This window comes from Hypanus sabinus, chromosome 17 (assembly GCF_030144855.1).
Source record: "Hypanus sabinus isolate sHypSab1 chromosome 17, sHypSab1.hap1, whole genome shotgun sequence".
Taxonomy (NCBI): domain Eukaryota; kingdom Metazoa; phylum Chordata; class Chondrichthyes; order Myliobatiformes; family Dasyatidae; genus Hypanus; species Hypanus sabinus.
In genome coordinates this window covers 78,596,382-78,611,213 of record NC_082722.1, presented here as the reverse complement: position 1 = coordinate 78,611,213, position 14,832 = coordinate 78,596,382, and the positions used below count along the sequence as shown (strand labels likewise).

Sequence of the window (14,832 nt, the reverse complement as noted above, 5' to 3'; positions counted from 1 at the left end):
GGCTAGTACCCAAGATGGAGCCGACCCGATCTACAACCTTCTGCAGCTTCTTTTGGTCCTGTGCAGTAGTTCCTCCATACCAGACAGTGATGCAGCCTGTCAGCATACACTCCACTGTACAACCACAGAAATTTTTGAGTGTATTTTTTGACATGCCAAATCTCCTCAAGTTCCCAATGAAGTATTGCAGCTGTCTTGCCTTCCTTTATAACTACATCGATTATGTTGGGACCAGTTTAGATCCTCAGAGATCTTGACACTCAGGAACTTGAAACTACTCACTCTCTCCACTTCTGACCCCTCTATGAGGATTGATATGTGTTCTCTCGTCTTACACTTCCTGAAATCCACACTTGGCTCTTTCGTCTTACTGACATAGATGCTGCCTGATCTGATGAGTTCGTCCGTCATGTGTGTTCCTTAAAGATAGAATGTCTTTTTTTAAGTCAAAAAATGTGTTATGTACCAGTGATTTTGATATTCTAATCAGGGAAAGTTATAACGATTTGTACTGTCAATGCTTGTACACCGTTACACCAAATAACTGCTTATAGCTCCAGTCAACTTTTGTGTTGCTTTACATTGCTGGACTTCAAATTAAAAAGGCTGTTGATTCTTGCCATGATAATTTCAATGGACTTTGCTTAAAATCTACCCTCTTTGGGAAGAGTTCCTCATTTTCACTTTCAATGCTGGTTATGATTTTGTGCCTCACTGGTTCTAGTTGATTGAACTCCTTTCTCTTGATCTTACTGAATGCCACATCATTTCAAAGTGATTCTGTGCTATTAATACATGACTTTTGCCCTAAATACCAAGAAAATTCATCCAAGGAAAGAGAGGACTTGCATTTAGTGTTTTTCTATTTTTAAGGAACACACTTGATGGATGAACTCAGCCAACAAAATGCTTTTTGAAGTGTTGCCACTATATTGTTGGAAATGCAATGACCATTTTTCATGCGAAAAATCCTCCAGACAGAGTGTGACTACATCCAGGTGGTGGTTTTTGTGTTGCTTTGATGGTGGGATAGGTATTAACCAGGATATGACTCCATTAGTCTTTGAAAAGGTGTTTACATCCACCTGACAGGGAGGCAGACTCTGTATAAACTCACTAATTCTGCTGGTTAGTGCGTCCTCGGCATTGCAGAGTGAGTGTCAACCTAGGTACAATAGCATCGCAGCTACAGTACAGTGATCTGTGAGGATTTTGTACATTCTCCCCATGGCCACATAGGTTTCCTCCTTATGCTCCAGTTTCCTTCCGTATTCCAAAGACATATGAGTTAAGGTTAGTAAGTTGTGAGTGTATTGTGTAGCTGCCAGAAGCATAGTGACATTGCAAGCTGCCCCCAGCACATCCTCAGACTATGGTAATTGACGCAAACAATCCATTTCACAAATAAAGCTTGTACTCGAATTTCAGGCTGAGACGTTGTCTCACAACCTACTTGATGAAAGTACACAGAGCCACAGAAGATGTGCGGCTGCATGAGATTTTTGAGGAAAACGTACAAATGTTGGAGGAACTCAGCAGGTCAGGCAGCATCTATGGAGGAGAATTAACAGTCAATGTTAGGCTGAGACCCTTCATCAGGACTGGAAAGGAAGGGAATCAGAAGCCAGAATAAGGAAGTGTGGGGGTCTGGAGAGGGAAGAGTACAAGCCAGCAGGTGATAGATGAGACCCAAGGAGGGTGATGAAGTAAGGAACTGGGTGTTGATAGGTGGAAGTGGTAAAGGGCTGAAGAAGGAGGAACCTGATGGGGGAGGAGAGTGGACCATGGGGGAAAGGGAAGGAGGAGGGGAACCAGAGGGAGGTGGTGAGACGAGAAGGGGAGAGGGGAATCGGAATAGGGAATAGAGTAATGGAGAAAAACAAGTGGTGGAGTGAAATTACTGGGTTAGAGAAATCAATGTTCATGTTATCAGGTTGGAGGCTATCCTGGTGGATGTTCCTCCAGTGAGAGTTTGGCCTCATCGTGGAAGTAGCGGAGGCCATGGCTGACATGCCAGAATAGGATTGGGAAGTCAAATAGAAATGTGTAACACCAGAACGTTTTTGTGAATCTAAATACATATTTGGTGGTGGGGTGGAGATATGTCTCTACCAAAAGAGGTGTAAGGCACATCTCACTCCTTCCCTCTTGGATAAGGCGTAGCACCTGTTTAGCCCCACCCTGACGCATTCCCCCCCCCCGATCAGGGTCACGTGAGGCCGTGGCAGCAGGTTGTGGATGATCGTATGAACAACTGGTGCACATCACAGGTCCTAGTTATACTATCTGAAAATATTGATAACGGTTGGGGGTCACCTCTCTTGGAAAGCCACTGCCCAGAAGGCAGTGGCAAACCACTTCTGGAGAATTTGCTAAGAACGTTCATGGTCATAGAGCATGCTTGCTGATGTTATACGACATGGCACAAAATGATGCTTTTGAAATGCACATACAAGTATAATTCCATTGTTTAATATACCTGTATGGGTGGGGTCAGGTAGAGGGACAAACAACATTACCGACTGAAGTGTCCAAACTGTTTTCAGATAATTCCCTTCTCAGAATTGGATCTGTTACTGGCCATGAAGGAAGCTGAAGTTTAACAAAAAAGGATTGAGAGGATAGAATATTGTACTTAAAATGGCTTCTAGCACTCTGGAAATTTCCCTAGTTACAAAAATTGCTCCTTTGTTACTTACTTCGGAGTTAAAAATATAATAATTGAAATTGATTTTTAAAAGCTCACCACACCAAGCAGTTCTTTGACCTCTGGTTGAACTTGCTGAGAGTGGAAGCTGAAAGTCCTAAAGCACTTACAGCTCCATTACTCCAGTGAGCACTTAACTATGATTAAATAACTTGAGTGTGACCATGTGCAATTCATCTACTTTGGATCACATTTTGTTTGAGTAATGGTTGGGAAGGCGAGACAAGTCTCAGTGTAATGAAATTTCAGTGGCTAATTGAATCTTGTTCATATGAGACTCTGAATTCAGTGTAATTACTGTATCTCAGATCTCGTGCTGTTGTATAGTTTTAAAATCAGTAGCATTTTTCTGGTCTTCAGGCAGGGTCCTGAGCACTAGAGGGCTGTCTTGAGTTGTTAAAACTAAACCTTAAAGCTGAAATCTAGAATTGTATTAAAATCCCCATTTATGGAGAGGAATGAACAGTCACTATTTCAGGGTGAGACCCTTCATCAGTCCTGGCCCAAAACGCTGACTGTTTATTCCCATCCGCTCTGTTTGACCTGCTAAGTTCTTCCAGTATTTTGTGTGTGTTGCTTTGGATTCCAGTACCTGAAGAATCTCTTGTGTTTAAAATCCCCATTTGTCACTAAATTGCATTGACTCTCAATTGTACGACAAAGTTAAACCTCTCATCCTGGTTTTCCAATCCTTCCACAGCTTTGGAGTCTTTTTCTAATCTTTTATGGTGTCTGCATTCCTTTGGTATCTTGTACATCTCGTTAACCTTTACTTAAGCCACTAGGCGCTGTTTCCAGATTCCAGGGAATTAAGATGGGGAGTACTATTCGAGAAGCCTTTTTGCATCGTGCATCATACTTTAACAGAGCAGCTCTGAACCAAGCTGGATGTTCTCTGTTGATAATAACTTCCAAATGCAACTTTTCTGAGTGAAATTTATTGATTTAAGGGTGCAGTATGGAGCAGGTCTTTCTGGCCCAATGAACTGCACCAGCCAGCAATCCACCTATTTATCCCCAGCCTAATCCTGGACAAGTTACTGACTTATTGCCCTGCCTGTTACACTGCTGACATTTAGGGCAGCAATGAACCCATGCACACATGGGAAGTAACGTACAAACTTGCTTACAGAGGATGCCAGAATTGAACTCTAAACTCTGATTCCCTGAGCTATAATAGCATTGAGCTAACCACACTACCACGAGGAAAATGTAAATCCCAGCAAGGAGTAAAGCAGTATGGACGAGATGAGAAGTGATTGAAGCATCATTGGGTTAGAATCTTAACCAACACTAACAGGATGGTTGACGATGCATATCTGTTGTAGACCATAAGACATAGGAGCAGAATTGTGCCAATTGGCCCATTGAGTGTGCTCCGCCATTCAATCATGGCTGATCCTTTTTTACCTCCTCTCAGCCTCACTCTCCAGCCTTTTCTCTGTAACCTTTCATACCATTTCCAATTAAGAACCAATTCGCCAGCCTCAGGCTGAAGAAATTTTTCCACATCTCAGTTTTAAATAGATGCTCCTGTATTCTAAGGCTGTCCCCTCTTGTCTTAGTCTCCCCCACCATGGGAAACATCCTTTCAACATTCAAAAGGTTTCAATGAGATCTCCCCTCATCCCTCTAAATTCTAGCAAGTACAGACCCAGAACCATCAAGTATTTCTAGCATGATAGGCCTTTCATTCCCATTATCATCCTTGTAAACCTCCTATGACCCTTCACCAATGCCAGCTCATCTTTTCTTAGATGAGGAGTCCAAAACTCTTCAGAATACTCACCAGTGCCTTTTAAAGCCTCAGCATCACATCCCTGCTTTTGTATACTAGACTTCTTGAAATGAATGCTAACATTGCATTTGCCTTCCTCACCACTTTCTCAACCTGCAACCTTTAGGGTGTTCTGCACAAGGACTCCCAAATCTGTTTGTGTCTCAGAGTTTTGGATTTTCTCCTAGTTTAGAAAATAGTCTGCGCATTTAATTTCTACTACCAAAGTGCATGACCATGTATTTTCAAACATTGTATTTTATTTGCCACTTTCTTGCCCATTCTCCTAATCTGTCTTAAGTCCTTCTGCAGCCTACCTGTTTCCTCAACACTACCTGCCCCTCCACCAATCTTCATAACATCTGCAGACTTGGCAACAAAGCTTTTGATTCCATCATCTAAATCATTTATGTATGGCATAAAAAGGAGCGGTCCCAACACTGACCCCTGCAGAACACCACTAGTCACTGGCAGCCAATCAGAAAAGGATCCTTTTATTCCCACTCGCTGCCTCCTACCAATCAGCCAATGCTCTAACCATGTTAGTAACTTTCCTATAATACCATGGGCTCTTAACTTGGTAAGCAACCTTGTATGTGGCACCTTGTTAAAGGCCTTCTGTAGGTCCAGATATACAACATCCACTGAATCCCCTTTATCTATCCTACTTGTAATCTCCTCAAAGAATTCCAACAGGTTTGTCAGGCAGGATTTTCCCTGAAGGAAACCATGCTGACTTTGTACTATCTTGTCCTGTGTCACCAAGTACTCCATCACCTCATCCTTAACAATTGACTCTTAACATCTTCCCAATCACTGAGGTCAGGTTAACTGGTCTATAATTTCCTTTCTGCTGCATTCCTCTTAAAAAGTAGAGTGACATTTGCAACTTTTCAGTCCTCTGGCACCATGCCAGAGTCCAAAGATTTCGGAAAGATCATCACTAACGTCTCCACAATCTCTACTGCTACCTCTTTGAGAACCCTCTGGGTCTTTCAGCTTTTTGAGTATCTTCTCTCTTATAATAGTAACTGCAATCACTTCTCTTCCCTCACACCCTTCAACATCTGGCACACTGCTAGTGTCTTCCACAGTGAAAATTGATGTAAAGTACTCATTTGGTTCTTCTGCCATCTCCTCGCTCCCCATTATTTTTAATTAGCCTCATTTGCTAATGGTCCCATATCCACTCTCATCTCCCTTTTATTTTTACATATTTGAAAAACCTTTTACTACCAACTTTGATATTGTTTGCTAACTTGCTTTCATATTTCATTTTTCCCTCCTAATGATTCTTTTAGTTGCTCTCTGTAGGTTTTTAAAAGCTTCTCAATCCTGTCTTCCTGCTAATTTTTGCTTTCTTGCATGCCTTCTCTTTTGCTTTTACATTAGCTTTGAATTTTCTTGTTAGCCACAGTTGTAATATTTTGCCCTTTGACTATAAATACATCTATCCTGTATCTTCCTCATTTGCCAATGCTGCTCCACTGTAATCCCTGCCAGCATCTTCTTCCAATTTACTTTGGCCAACTCCTCTCTCATACCACTGTAATTTCCTTTTTTTCCACTGAAATACTACTACCTCAGACTTCATTATCTCCCTACCAAATTTCAGGTTGATCTCAATCATATTGTGATCACTGCCTCCTGAGGGTTCTTTTACCTTTAGCTTCCTAATCACCGAATGTTTCATTACATAACACCCAAACCGGTATCTCCTAGTAGACTCAACTTTAAACTGCTCGAAAAACTATCTCTTAGGTATTCAACAGACTCTCTTGAGGTCCATTACCAGCCTGAATTTCCCAATCGATTTGCATGTTGAAATCTCCCATGACTATTATAACATTGCCCTTTTGACACGCCTTTTCTATTTCCCATTGTAATTTGAGGACCACAACCAAGCTACTGTTGGTAGGCCTGTATATAACTGCCATCAGGGTCCTTTTATCCTTGCAGTTTCTTAACTCAACCCACAAGGATTCAACATTTTTCTATCCTTTGTCACATCTTCCTAATGATTTGATGCCGTTCTTTACTAGCAGAACCACACCACCACCTCTGCCTACCTTCCTATCCCTCCAGTACAGCATGTAAGCTTGGATATTCAGCTCCCAACTACAACCATCTTTCAGCCTGATTCAGTGATGACCACAACATCATACCTGACAATCTATAATAGTGCAACTAGATCATCCACCTTATTTCTTAATGCACGGAGTATAATAAATAACACTTTGAGTAATGTGTTTGCTTCCTTTTTTGATTCTGCATCCCTAATGCACTAATACGCACCCTGCTGGCTGCAGTTTTCCTATCAACTGCCTGTCTTTCCTGACAGTCTGACTGCATACTATCTTTGCCTTTTTACCATCTGTCCTATCCCGAGTCACTTCCCACCCCCCTGCCAAATTAGTTTAAACCCTCCTCTCATTGTGGTTTCTGTAAGCTTGATGTATAATTTGGTACCTTATTTCTTGATTTATCACAAAGATTTCGACTCAGAAGTGAAATGGCATGATGTGAGGTTTCATGGAGTATTGTATAAACCAAAGTTTTTGTCTCTTGAATAATGCAGATCATCTGTATGGTTACATTCAGGTCAGTACTCACTGGAGCATAGAAGAATAGGGGTAGGGTGGGGGGAGGATCTCATTGAAACCCATCGCATATTTGAGTACTCATGTTTGAGTACTGTTGGGGGGGGGACAGCCTACCTGGTGGAAGTGACAGTGGCCGGGCCTCCGGCACAGAGGACGACCCTGTAGCTCAGAAGGGTAGGGGTAGAAGAAAGAGGACCATAGTAATAGGGGACTCGATAGTCAGGGGTTCAGACAGGCGGTTCTGTGGAGGTGATCGGGAGTCCCAGATGGTAATTTGCCTCCCTGGTGCCAGGGTTTGGGACATTTCTGATCGCGTCCAAGATATCCTGAAGTGGGAGGGTGAGGAGCCAGAGGTCGTGGTACATGTAGGTACCAATGACATAGGTAGGAAAGGGGAAGAGGTCCTGAAATGAGAGCATAGGGAGTTAGGAAGGCAGTTAAGAAGAAGGACCACAAAGGTAGTAATCTCGGGATTACTGCCTGTGCCACGCGACAGTGAGAGTAGAAATGGAATTAGGTGGAGGATGAATGCGTGGCTGTGGGATTGGAGCAGGGGGCAGGGATTCAAGTTTCTGGATCATTGGGACCTCTTCTGGGGCAGACGTGACTTGTTCAAGAAAGACGGGTTACACTTGAATCCTGGGGGGACCAATATCCTAGCGGGGAGGTTTGCTAGGGTTACAGGGCAGACTTTAAACTAGTAAGATGGGGGGGGGGGGCAGGAATCAATTTAAGGAAACTATGGGAGAGGAGGATAGTTCACCAGTAGAGCAAGTAAAGAGACAGTGTGTGAGGGAGGAAAGGCAGGTGATGGAGAAGGGATGCGCTCAGCCCGAAGATGTAGGGGAGAAGAAAGAAAAGGATAATAAATTTGAATGCATTGTTAGGGATGAAAAGAGAGGAGGAGGTGGAGAGTATCTTAAATATCTATTTTAATGCTAGGAGCATTGTAAGAAAGGTGGATGAGCTTAAAGCGTGGATTGATACCTGGAATTATGATGTTGTAGCTATTAGTGAAACATGGTTGCAGAAAGGGTGTGATTGGCAACTAAATATTCCTGGATTTAGTTGCTTCAGGTGTGATAGAGTAGGAGGGGCCAGAGGAGGAGGTGTTGCATTGCTTGTCTGAGAAAATCTTATGGCAGTGCTTTGGAAGGATAGATTAGAGAGCTCCTCTAGGGAGGCTATTTGGGTGGAATTGAGGAATGGGAAAGGTGTAGTAACACTGATAGGAGTGTATTATAGGCCACCTAATGGGGAGCGTGAGTTGGAAGAGCAAATGTGTAAGGAGATAGCAGATATTTGTAGTAAACACAAGGTGGTGATTTTGTGGGAGATTTTAATTTTCCATACGTAGACTGGGAAGCTCATTCTGTAAAAGGGCTGGATGGTTTAGAGTTTGTGAAATGTGTGCAGGATAGTTTTTTGCAACAACACATAGAAGTACCAACTAGAGATGGGGCAGTTTTGGATCTCCTGTTAGGGAATGCGATAGGTCAGCTGACAGATGTATGTGATGGGGAGCACTTCGGGTCCAGTGATCACAATAGCATTAGCTTCAATATAATTATGGAGAAGGACAGGACAGGACCTAGATTTGAGATCTTTGATTGGAGAAAGGCTAACTTTGAGGAGATGCGAAGGGATTTAGAGAGAGTGGATTGGGTCAAGTTGTTTTATGGGAAGGATGTAATAGAGAAATGGAGGTCATTTAAGGGTGAAATTATGAGGGTACAGAATCTTTATGTTCCTGTTAGGTTGAAAGGAAAGGTTAAAGGTTTGAAAGCATCATGGTTTTCAAGGGATATTAGAAATTTGGTTCGGAAAAAGAGGGATGTCTACAATAGATATAGGCAGCATGGGGTAAAGGAATTGCTCGAGGAATATAAAGAATGTAAAAGGAATCTTAAGAAAGAGATTAGAAAAGCTAAAAGAAGATACGAGGTTGGTTTGGCAAATAAGGTGAAAGTAAATCCGAAAGGTTTCTACAGCTATATTAAAAGCAAGAGGATAGTGAGGGATAAAATTGGCCCCTTAGAGAATCAGAGTGGTCAGCTATGTGTGGAGCCGAGGGAGATGGGAGAGATTTTGAACGATTTCTTCTCTTCGGTATTCACTAAGGAGAAGGATATTGAATTGTGTAAGGTGTGGGAAACAAGTAAGGAAGTTATGGAACCTATGACAATTAAAGAGGTGGAAGTACTGGCGCTTTTAAGAAATTTAAAAGTGGATAAATCTCCGGGTCCTGACAGGATATTCCCCAGGACCTTGAGGGAAGTTTGTGTAGAAATAGCAGGAGCTCTGACGGAGATCTTTAAGATGTCATTAGAAACGGGGATTGTGCCAGAGGATTGGCATATTGCTCATGTGGTTCCATTGTTTAAAAAGGGTTCTAGAAGTAAGCCTAGCAATTATAGACCTGTCAGTTTGACATCAGTGGTGGGTAAATTAATGGAAAGTATTCTTAGAGATAGTATTAATAATTATCTGGATAGACAGGATCTGATTAGGAGTAGCCAGCAAGGATTTGTGCGTGGAAGGTCATGTTTGACAAACCTTATTGAATTTTTTGAAGAAGTTACGAGGAATGTTGATGAGGGTAAGGCAGTGGATGTAGTCTATATGGACTTCAGCAAAGCCTTTGACAAAGTTCCACATGGAAGGTTAGTTAAGAAGGTTCAGTCGTTAGGTATTAATGCTGGAGTAATAAAATGGATTCAACAGTGGCTAGATGGGAGATGCCAGAGAGTAGTGGTGGATAATTGTTTATCAGGATGGAGGCCGGTGACTAGCGGGGTGCCTCAGGGATCTGTTTTGGGCCCAATGTTGTTTGTAATATACGTAAATGATCTGGATGATGGGGTGGTAAATTGGATTAGTAAGTATGCCAATGATACTAAGGTAGGAGGTGTTGTGGATAATGAGGTGGGTTTTCAAAGCTTGCAGGGAGATTTATGCTGGTTAGGAGAATGGGCTCAATGTAGGCAGATGGAGTTTAATGCTGAGAAGTGTGAGGTTCTACATTTTGGCAGGTATAATCCAAATAGAACATACAGGGTAAATGGTAGGGCATTGAGGAATGCAGAGGAACAGAGAGACCTAGGAATAACAGTGCATAGTTCCCTGAAGGTGGAGTCTCATGTAGATAAGGTGGTGAAGAAGGCTTTTGGAACGCTGGCCTTTATAAATCAAAGCATTGAGTACAGAAGTTGGGATGTAATGTTAAAATTGTACAAGGCATTGGTAAGGCCAAATTTGGAAAATTGTGTACAGTTCTGGTCACCGAATTATAGGAAAGATATCAATAAATTAGAGAGAGTGCAGAGACGATTTACTAGGATGTTACCTGGGTTTCAGCACTTAAGTTACAGAGAAAGGTTGAACAAGTTAGGTCTCTATTCATTGGGGCGTAGAAGGTTGAGGGGGGTTTTGATCGAGGTATTTAAAATTTTGAGAGGGATAGATAGAGTTGACGTGAATAGGCTGTTTCCATTGAGAGTAGGGGAGATTCAAACGAGAGGACATGATTTGAGAGTTAGGGGGCAGAAGTTTAAGAGAAACATGAGGGAGTATTTCTTTACTCAGAGAGTGATAGCTGTGTGGAATGAGCTTCCTGTAGAAGTAGTACAGGCCAGTTCAGTTGTGTCATTTAAGGTAAAATTGGATAGGTATCTGGACAGGAAAGGAGTGGAGGGTTATGGGCTGAGTGCGGGTAGGTGGGACTAGGTGAGATTAAGAGTTTGGCACGGACTTGGAGGGCCGAGATGGCCTGTTTCCGTGCTGTGATTGTTATATGGTTATATTGAAAGGCCTAGATCTAGTGGATGTGAAGAGAATATTTCCTACAGTGGGGGAGTCTAGGGTCAGGGGGATCAGCCTCAGAATAGAGAAATGTCCTTTTAGAAAAGAGAATAGGAGGAATTCCTTTAATCAGAGAGTAGTAAAAATATAAAATTCATTGCCACAGACACTGTAGAGGCCAAGTCATTGGGTATATTTAAAGTGGGCTGTGATGGGTTCTTGATTAGTCAGGGTATGGAAGGTTATTGGGGGGGGGGGGGGGGGAGCAAGAGAATGGGGTTGAAGGGTTAATTATTAGCCTGGGTGGATTGGTGGAGCTAACATTATAGGACGAATGGCTCAATTCTGCCCTTTTGTCTTTTTAATGATACCTTATGAAGTATTATTTATTTCAAAGGTTGATGCTGTGAGGAACCTTAAGACAACTGAAGTACAGCAGTGCAGTTACACTTTTCACCTACTGATCTTGTATGCAAACAAATTATTCCCTTCACTTGTCATTGTGGTACGATAACATGAAACATTTCCTGCATAATTCAAACTTTTGGCTCTGCTTCGTTAGCTTCTGCATATCCTGCATTGAATCAGAATCAGGTTTATTATCAGTGGCCTACGTCGCGAAATATCTTGTTTTGTAGCAGCAATACTTCGCAATACATAATTAAAACTATAAATTCCAATGAGGAATATATGCAGTGTATTAAAAAAATTAGTGCAAAAATAGAGCAAAAAAATACTGAGGTCGTGTACATGGATGGGTTCATTGTTCATTCAGAAATCTGATGGCAGAGGGGAAGAAGCTATTCCTAAAATGTTGAGTGCAAGTCTTCAGGCTCTTGTACCACCTCGTTGATGGTAGCAATAAGAAGAGGGTATGCCACAGGTAATGGGGACCTTTAATGGCGGATGTCTCTTTTTGAGGCATCTCCTTTTGAAGATGTCTTCAATACTGGGGTGCCTTGTGCCCATGATGAAACTAGCTGAGTTTCAATTTTCTGCAGCTTTTTCCAATCCTGTGCAGTGGCCTCTCCATACCAGATAGAGGTGCAACCAGTTAGAATGCTCTCCGTGTTACATCTGTAGAACTTTGAGAGAGTCCTTGGTGACGTACCAAATCTCATCAAACTCCTAATGAAATATAGCCACGCCTTTGTAATTGCATCAATATGTTTGGCCTGGAGATGTTGACACCCAGCAACTTGAAACTGCTAATCCCTCGATGAGGACTGGTGTGTGTTCCCTTGAATTCCATTCCTGAAGTCCACAATCAATTCCTTGGTCTTACTGACACAGTTGTTGTGACACCACTTAACCTGCTGATCTTTTTTGCTTCTATACGCCTCTTTGTCACCAGCTGAAATTCTGTCAGCAATAGCTGCATTAAAAAAAAATCAGATTGAATGTAATTTGCTTTCGGACATGCTGAGATCACGTACGTAACTGTACAGCTGAAGTTATCTCCTGTTCGCTCTTGTTCTCTGTCACACAGTCATTCCACTTTGTCCTGTTTCAGACTGTCTTAACAGTTCAGAAAGATGGCTTTTAGTCCAGATTCCTAAGTTCAGCTTTGTAAATTGTGCCTCTTATTTGGGAATAAAGCTGTAGGCAATGATTTCTTGTGGAAGTGTAGAATATATAATGAATACTGGGGGAAGCTGTACCTGCCATTCTGATGGTAAATAACAAGAATTCTTAGGCCATCGTTGTGGTGATTTTCAGTTCACGTGTTTGTAGCTTGAATGTGCAGATGTACAGCCTATTCAACAGTTAAAAACTAGCCTAGAGTCCAGTCCTTGCAGCTGCAGAACTACTATAATAATTTGAAGTGAAAAGCCCTTTCATGGTTGCATAGACTATGGCAGCTTCCTCATTAGTGGTTCAACTCCAAGGTTACAATAGAGAAAGGAAGGCTTTCCTCACCCAGGCAGCTGTTGTAGCTGGGTCATTAACAGCCTTTGTAGTAATATCCAGGTGAGCACTTGAATTGCTTTGGCTTAGAAGGCTGGGCAATGGAGTTAAAATGGAGGGGTGCCTGATGGTCGCATGGAAGAGTTGGGTCAAATGATTTGTCTCTGTGCTGTACATAAGTGGTTTAGAAATGTCCTGAGGTGATTTTCTGCCTTTGAAATTGTTTGCCAAAGTGGGTGATTGTTGTAATTTGTTGTTAGACATAGTCATGCGATAACGATCCAGTCTGTTTTAATGTTGTTGGTTGAGGGAAAATAATTCAGCAAGTTGGAGGTTTTCTTTGAAGTTGTGCAGTGCTGAGGAATGGGACACTCTTCACTTACCATGAAGCAAAACACTGCAGATACCAAACATCTGCAATAAAACCAGAGAATGCTCAAGTACTCAGCAGGTCATGTGGCATCTGTAGAGATATTGTGAAGATCAAAGACTTAACAGTAAATACCACAGCAGCCCTGCACATTGAAATTAGGAGAGCATCAGAGGGGGATTTGCCTTTTCCACTGTTAACCTGCTGTGGAATTGTAGTTACACAGAATTCTGGAGAAGCTCAGCATGTCAGGCAGTATCTATGGGCATTTTGGGTTGAGACCCATCATCAGGATTGGGAAGGAAGAGGAATTGAGAAGGTGGGGGGCAGACCAAGTGAAGGTTTGAACTTTGTCAGTTTGATCATTTATTTATTTAGAGATACATTGGGGAACAGGCCCTTCCAGCCCAACGAGCCACGCCATCCAGCAACCTATCGATTTAACCTACCCTAATCACAGGTCAATTAACAATGACCAATTGACTTGCTAACCAGTACATCTTTGGAAATTGGGAGGAAACCAGAGCATCCAGAGGAAACCTACACTTACAGACGGCACTGGAAATGAGCTCTGGATTCTGATGCCCCGAGCTGCAATGGTGTCACGCTAACCACTATGCTACACTACGGTGGCACCCGTGACAAATGTTGTAGGAACCTACCTTAATTATTAAACTTTAAATTCTTGAGGTTTCTTTAAGATGGTTTGAAGGGTACAGATAAATTCTGTATATGAGGTGGGATTAATTTCATAGCATAAGGAGTGAAAGCAAGAATACATCACTCAGCTTGCTCTGCCATTCAGTGAGGTTGTCCCTGATCTGTTATATTGGTTCCACTTCCCCATGCTAACCCCTGTATCTTTTAATTCCATCCCTATTCGTCAGGAGCGACCATGGATCTTGTGCCCTAGCTATCGTGCCCTAGCTATCATGCACCTGCTGTTGCCCATGCAGCCAGCTTCCCCCTCTCCACACTGCTGCTGAATCCAAAGGAACAGCAGAGGCCAATACAGTTTGGCACCATTGCAGGAGTTGCCAGTCAGTGTTGAACTCAATGTAGGGCTGCTTCAGGGACTCCAGCTCCAGATTTTGTCTCGGGGTCCTGAAGCTTTCCCCGTGATCAGGTATAACAGCATGGCAGTGGAGGTTTGAGATCAGCATCTTCCTTCTCCTAGATGAACTGACAGTCCCATCTGCCCAAACCAACTAAATTTAATGCACCAGTACCCGCCTTTGTCCCTTCTGCCAGCAGAAACTGTTCAGCTGGGCTTAGTAGCTAAATTGCATGTATAGGGCAGGAGCTGGACTTGGATGTCAGAGGTTATTTGAGACGCATGTTGTTGGGAGCATTTAATAGGCAGTGGGAGCTTATTCCCCCCCCTGCCCCGGGCTATGACATCCTGAGGAATCATGAACTCCACTGGTGGTGTAGTGGCATCAGCACAGGACTTCGAGACAAGTGGTCCAAGGATCAAATCCAGCTGGCTCCTATCTGTGCTGAGTTGAGCGTCGGATGAACAACGGCCTCATAAAAAAACAAACAAAATGCAAGATTGCCACCCAGTGTGCCACAAGGCACAGAGAGGAATGATAGTTCAAATAATGTCCCAAAACCAAACAAGGACCACGATAAGACCATTCAATCTGACTTTGCCACTTTCAAG

General features: G+C 42.6%; 1 protein-coding gene across 2 annotated transcripts in view; it reads left to right on the top strand.

Moving 5' to 3' along the window:
• The window catches only part of dync1li2 (dynein, cytoplasmic 1, light intermediate chain 2), a 147,806-nt gene that overhangs the window by 107,238 nt on the left and 25,736 nt on the right, over nucleotides 1-14,832 (top strand). The window lies entirely within an intron of this gene.